Here is a 7,401-nt window from a genome sequence, read left to right on the forward strand (position 1 = left end):
TTTTTTTTTGGCCACACCTTGCAGCATGTGGGATCTTGGTTCCCCGACCACACATCCAACCTGTGCTGCCTGAAGTGGAAGCACAGTCTTTTTTGGCCTCCTGTGTTACAAATGAAAGTCAGACACAGGGAGAACAGGGTCTTAGCAAACTCAGAGCTCATAATAATGGAATCTCGGCTTAAAGGCCTAATGTGTGCCACCAGCCATACTGGGCACTGTCAAAATTTTTATGCCCAGGAGAACAGTGCACAATTGTGCCTTTTACAAATGGAATCAAAGTTTACAAACAGGGCTCACGTGACGACATGGTGTTCTACTGATATTGCATTCCGGAAAAGGCAGAGGCAAACATATAGGGACCTAAAATAGATCAGTGATTAAAGGTGGACAGAGTTAGTACAAATGGGCACCAGAGGGGTGTTCTTTGGGGGTAATAGAGTATTCTCCATCTTTTGGAGGTAGTATTAGTATAAATTTGTGAAAACTCATAAATATGCTTAACAATAGTATGAAGAATTGAAGACCTGGAGAGGAAGGACTTAGTGCCCAACAAGCCTTTCTTGCAATCCCATCTTAATTAGGAAATGCCCTCTAGGGCTGCACCTGCCCACTGCCTATACACACAACTGGAGAGAAGTGAGAGGGCTCCCACTGACTTTAAGTAAGATTCTTCAGGCAGATCTCTGGGAAGGCAGGGGTCTAAAACAAAGGTTTACCCCACAGTTCTCCCCAAGTGGGCTCTGCCTGGGGACATACTGTTTCCTGGGCATCGGTATCATGTCTTCCAGGGCCATCTTGAGGGTATTTCTAGTTCTAAGTCCCACCTGAAACCTACTATGTCTGCTGAGTGGGAAGCATCTATAGAAATCCAGGTCTGTCCCACTCGAAAATTTCTCTGCAGCAACGCCAGGTGGCTGTGAGCTGACAGGGCAGAACAAGCAGTGACAGAAATCATGTCATGGGGCGCAACCCACCGCCATGCTCAGTGGCCATTCTTCCCTGAGGTCAAGAGATTTTTTTTCTTCTGGACCAACGGAGAAAGCACCACAGTGCCTGCATGTGGTTATGTCTGCCGGAGACAAGCGCTCCCAGTCTGCGCCCCAGTGTCTGAGGAGGGGCGCTCGTCCAGGGCGTTTTTTTCTTATACCACAGAGCCTTACTTTTCTGGATGCTCCCCCCGTGGTTGACTCCCTACTTTGCAGTCTACAGGATATGAGAGACACCCACCAGAGGACACCTGGAGTCTACCCCAAACCAGTGCTTTGTACAAGCAGGGACCCTCTGAGCTTCACCTATTTCTTGGTATCCTTCAGGTGCTTTGCCGTGTGGATGAAAGGCTCTTGGTGCTGCAGCCAGGAGTCACTGCTGTGCCTCTGATGTGGGAGAGCCAACTTCAGGACACTGGTCCACAAGAGACCTCCGAGCTCCACATAATTTCAAACGGCAAAAATCTCCCAGAGATCTCCATCTCAACACCAAACCCAGCTTCACTCAATGACCAGCAAGCTACAGTGCTGGACACCCTATGCCAAACAACTAGCAAGACAGGAAAACAACCCAACCCATTAGCAGAGAGGCTGCCTAAAATCGTAATAAGGCCACAGACACCCCAAAACACACCACCAGATGTGGACCTGCCCACCAGAAACACTAGATCCAGCCTCATCCACCAGAAAAAAGGCACTACTACCCTCCACCAGAAAGCCTACACAACCCACTGAACCAACCTTAGCCACTAGGGGCAGACACCAAAAACAACAGGAACTAAGAACCTGCAGCCTGCAAAAAGAAGACCACAAACACAGTAAGATAAGCAAAATAAGACGACAGAAAAACAGAAAGCAGATAAAGGAGCAACATAAAAAACCCACCAGACCTAACAAATGAAGAGGAAATACGCAGTCTACCTGAAAAAGAATTCAGAATAATGATGGTAAAGATGATCCAAAATCTTGGAAATAGAATAGACAAAATGCAAGAAACATTTAACAAAGACCTACAAGAACTAAAGAGGAAACAAGCAACGATGAACAACACAATAAATGAAATTAAAAGTACTCTAGAAGGGATCAATAGCAGAATAACTGAGGCAGAAGAATGGATAAGTGACCTGGAAGATAAAATAGTGGAAATTACTGCAGAGCAGAAAAAAGAATGAAAAAAAACTGAGGACAGTCTCAGAGACCTCTGGGACAACATTAAACGCACCAACATTCGAATTGTAGGAGTTCCAGAAGAAGAAGAGAAAAAGAAAGGGACTGAGAAAATATTTGAAGAAAAACACAAGAGAAGGAAAAGACCTACAATAAAAAACCCAAAACAATTAAGAAAAATGGGAATAGGAACATACATATCAATAATTACCTTGTAAAAAATGTAAATGGATTAAATGCTCCCACCAAAACTCACAGACTGGCTGAATGGATACAAAAACAAGACCCATGTATATGCTGTCTACAAGAGACCCACTTCAGACCTATAGACATTTTAAAAGGTCATGAAGAACCGAGGAGTAAGACGGGAATAAAGACACAGACCTACTAGAGAATGGACTTGAGTATATGGGGAGGGGGAAAGGTAAGCTGGGACAGAGTGAGCGAATGGCACTACCAAATGTAAAACAGATAGCTAGTGGGAAGCAGCCGCATAGCACAGGGAGATCAGCTAGGTGGTTTGTGACCACCTACAGGGGTGGGATAGGGAGAGTGGGAGGGAGGGAGACGCAAGAGGGAAGAGATATGGGAACAGATGTATAACTGATTCACTTTGTTATAAAGCCGAAATTAACACACCATTGTAAAGCAATTATACTCCAAGATATAAGATGTTAAAAGATGTTAAAAAAAAAGAAATCATGTCATGGGGCACATGTCCCTCATCATCAACAGCCCCCACTGTCACAATGAGCAGCTCCACTAACAAGTTACTAGTGAAATCAACTTTGGGTGGGGCGACAGTTCTAAAATCCGTTGGGACAACGGGCACTCTATGAGTATTTCCCTCCCCACATCCAAAGCCTGCCTGTCACACCTCCCAGAGCCTAAATACCATGCTGGCCACAGACTGCTCAGGGCACTCGGCTGCAAGAAACTCTGCTCCTCCCCCTAGTGCTGCACCAATTAGAACAGCCACTGCCAACCACTCGACCTTCTGGAGTTGGGGGCTCTCACAGGCCCTGAGCTGAAGACCACGTACAGCTGGCTACCCATTTTGCCGAGTCAAGAGGCAGCACCCTTCAGGCTTGCTTCACCACAGAGGCCACTTCATTGAAAAGATAACAATACTTGCAGAGAGAGTGAAACATCGCTTTCTGGCATATTCCACCAACAGGAGAAAGTGTTTCCCTTGTCCTCAGTTTGATGCAATGGCTCTGCGAAGGTCTCCCTTTTTCTAGACCCAATGGCCCCTTGAGAAGCCTTCTGAGATCACCTGAGTGACCAGGAGGGTCCATATGTTTTATGGACGGTGTGCTTCAAGCCCAATCAGGAGTCCACCGGAGAGCTGCTGCTTTCTATCCCTAAAAAAAAAAATACCACCATCCCCGTTCAAAGAAGGGACCCAAGCATCAGCACAATTAATCAAACTCCTGGAAATCATTCTAGCACTAGAGGATGTCCTGGCCAACAGTCAGGTGCATCTGCACCCTTTTTTGCAAATTATTAGGCCATTGCCAATGGTCTAGCTGTCTGGTTCAACCACCACCAAGACCTTCTTATCCAAAGTCAACCCTTTAGGGATAAAGAACTCATAATATCTTGCCTCACAATTACCCAAATATAAGTCAAGGTCAGACACATCCATGCACGTAATAAACCTCACGCTTCAAAGGCTCATTTCAATACTCAAGCCAATATATTGACCTGAGTTTCTGAGACACATGCCTACACCTCGGACCTGATGCTATAACCTTGGCCCAGGAGGCCCATACAATATAAAAAACATTGACAGGCCTCTGCCCTAAAGGTCTAGATAGAATGCCAGGACCCCCTCTGCCTTGGCTAACTCACAAATGTAGCTTATTCCACAGTTTAAAATTCCACTGGCAATAAAATTGATGGGTTTAACTTCCAAGACTAAGGGTGGGGCCCCTACAGCTGATGGCAAATAGACTTTACAGGACCCTTCACCCCTCTTCAGGAGCTACTCATTATGCTCTGACCACGATAGATGCTTGTACAGGCATATTACTCATCTATGTCACCAGACGCCACTTCTGAAACCAAAGGGCAAGAACCCACCAAGATACTCCTTATTGCCTTCAGTGTTCTGACCATTTTGTTGTGTTCAATTAATTTCTTAAAATATGCAACAATGGGCTCTTTTAAAAAAGCATATGGTGGAACTTTTACCTCCCTGACAACCTCAGGCTACAGCCCTCACAGAATGCCAGAAAGGCTTGCTTAGACAGACCATGTTAACATTGCAAAATTAATGCACAGTCTTCTAAACAGTTCTTCCTCCTTTTGGAGGCATTAGACTCAACCCCCAGCCTTTAGTACCCACTACTTTGTTGTGATCAGCTTTACTGGCACCTTATTAGTAGAAGCCCTCCTATACCAGACCTTTATGCCAATATGGTCACTCCCACAGGGCTCTGGTTTATTGTAACGGTGCCTGACTGAAGAGGGTATTTCAGCCTCTGACACCTACAGCAAATGGTAAACATAGCTGAAACTCTAGGAGAAATGTAAAAGCTTACAGTAAAGTCCTATTTAACTCAGTTCCTTTCACATAGTATATCAGGTGCAGCTTTCAACAACAAATTTAAACGTCTACCAAAAGACGTAAAAAACAAAGTTTGAACAGACGGGGCAAGCAAAGAACCAGATTCAGATTTAGCAAAGATGTTGGAATTATCAGACCGTGATTAACATGCTATATATAGGCTCTAATGGAAACAGTGGATGTCATACAAGAACAGATGGGTAGGGGATTTGAGAAGATGGCGGAAGAGTGAGATGCGGAGATCACCTTCCTCCCCACAGATACATCAGAAATACATCTACACGTGGAACTGCTCCTATAAAACACCCACTGAACGCAGGCAAAAGACCTCAGACCTCCCCAAAGGCCAGAAACTCCCCCACGTACCTGGGTAGGGCAAAAGAAAAAAGAAAAAACAGAGACAAAAGAATAGGGACGGGACCTGCACCAGTGGGAGGGAGCTCTGAAGGAGGAAAGGTTTCCACACACTAGAAGCTCCTTCGCGGGCGGAGACTGCGGGTGGTGGAGGGGGGAAGCTTCGGAGCCGCGGAGGAGAGTACAGCAACAGGGGTGTGGAGGGCAAAGTGGAGAGATTCCCGCACAGAGGATCGGTGCCGGCCAGCACTCACCAGCCCGAGAGGCTTGTCTGCTCACCCGCCGGGGTGGGCGGGGGCTGGAAGCTGAGGCTCGGACTTCGGTCAGATTGCAGGGAGAGGACTGTGGTTGGCGGCGTGAACACAGCCTGCAGGGGGTTAGTGCGCCACAGCTAGCTGGGAGGGAGTCCGGGAAAAAGTCTGGACCTGCTGAAGAGGTAAGAGATTTTTTCTTCCCTCTGTGTTTCCTGGTGCGCAAGGAGAGGGGATTAAGAGCATTGCTTAAATAGAGCTCTAGAGAGGGGCGCGAGCTGCGGCTATCAGTGCGAACCCCAGAGACAGGCATGAGACGCTAAGGCTGCTGCTGCAGCCACCAAGAAGCCTGTGTGCGAGCACAGGTCACTATCCACACCTCCCCGCCCGGGAGCCTGTGCAGCCCGCCACCGCCAGGGTCCCGTGATCCAGGGACAACTTCCCCAGGAGAACGCACGGCGCGCCTCAGACTGGTGCAACGTCACGCCGGCCTCTGCCGCCGCAAGCTCGCCCTGCATCTGTACCCCTCCCTCCCCCCTGTCCTGAGTGAGCCGGAGCTGCCAAATCAGCTGCTCCTTCAACCCCATCCAGTCTGAGCGAAGAACAGACGCCCTCAGGTGACCTACACGCAGAGGCGGGGCCAAATCCAAAGCTGAACCCCGGGCGCTGTGTGAACAAAGAAGAGAAAGGGAAATCTCTCCCAGCAGCCTCAGGAGCAGCGGATTAAATCTCCACAATCAACTTGATGCACCCTGCATCTGTGGAACACCTGAATAGACAACGAATCATCCCCAAATTGAGGAGGTGGCCTTTGGGAGCAAGATATATTATTTTTTCCCCTTTTCTTCTTTTTGTGAGTGTGTATGTGTATGCTTCTCTGTGAGATTTTCTCTGTATAGCTTTTGCTTTCACCATTTTTCCTAGCGTTCTGTCCATCTTTCTTTTACTTTTTAAAATTTTTTCTTAATAATTATTTTTTATTTTAATAACTTTATTTTATCTTTTATTTTATTTTGTCCTCTTTCTTTCTATTTTTTCTCCCTTTTATTCTGAGCCATGTGGATGAAACGCTCTAGGTGCTCCAGCCAGAAGTCAGGGCTGTGCCTCTGAGGTGGGAGAGCCAACTTCAGGACACCAGTCCACAACAGACCTCCCAGCTCCACGTAATATCAAATGGCAAAAATCTCCCAGATATCTCCATCTCAACACCAACAACGAGCTTCACTCAACGACCAGCAAGCTACAGCGCTGGACACCCTATGCCAAACAACTAGCAAGACAGGAATACAGCCCCATCCATTAGCAGAGAGGCTGCCTAAAAGCATAATAAGGCCACAGACACCCCAAAACACACCACCAGACGTGGACCTGCCCACCAGAAACACAAGATCCAGCCTCATCCACCAGAAACAAGGCACTACTCCCCTCCACCAGGAAGCCTACAAAACCCACTGACCAACATTAGCCACTGGGGACAGACACCAAAAACAAAAGGAACTACAAACCTGTAGCCTGCGAAAAGGAGACCCCAAACACAGTAAAATAAGCAAAATAAGACAGAAAAACACACAGCAGATAAAGGAGCAAGAAAAAAAAACCCACCAGACCGAACAAATGAAGAGGAAATAGGCAGTCTACCTGAAAAAGAATTCAGAATAATGATAGCAAAGATGATCAAAAATCTTGGAAATAAAATAGAGAAAATGCAAGAAACATTTAACAAGGACCTAGAAGAACTAAAGAGGAAACAAGCAATGATGAACAACACAATAAATGAAATTAAAAATACTCTAGAATGTATCAATAGCACAATAACTGAGGCACAAGAACGGATAAGTGACCTGGAAGATAAAATAGTGGAAATAACTACTGCAGAGCAGAATAAAGAAAAAAGAATAAAAAGAACTGAGGACAGTCCCAGAGACCTCTGGGACAACATTAAACACACCAACATTCGAATTATAGGGGTCCCAGAAGAAGAAGAGAAAAAGAAAGGGACTGAAAATATTTGAAGAGATTATAGTTGAAAACTTCCCTAATATGGGAAAGGAAATAGTTCAAGTCCAGGAAG

The sequence above is a fragment of the Neophocaena asiaeorientalis genome, unplaced genomic scaffold, assembly GCF_003031525.2.
Source record: "Neophocaena asiaeorientalis asiaeorientalis breed wild unplaced genomic scaffold, Neophocaena_asiaeorientalis_V1.1 scaffold87, whole genome shotgun sequence".
Classification (NCBI taxonomy): domain Eukaryota; kingdom Metazoa; phylum Chordata; class Mammalia; order Artiodactyla; family Phocoenidae; genus Neophocaena; species Neophocaena asiaeorientalis.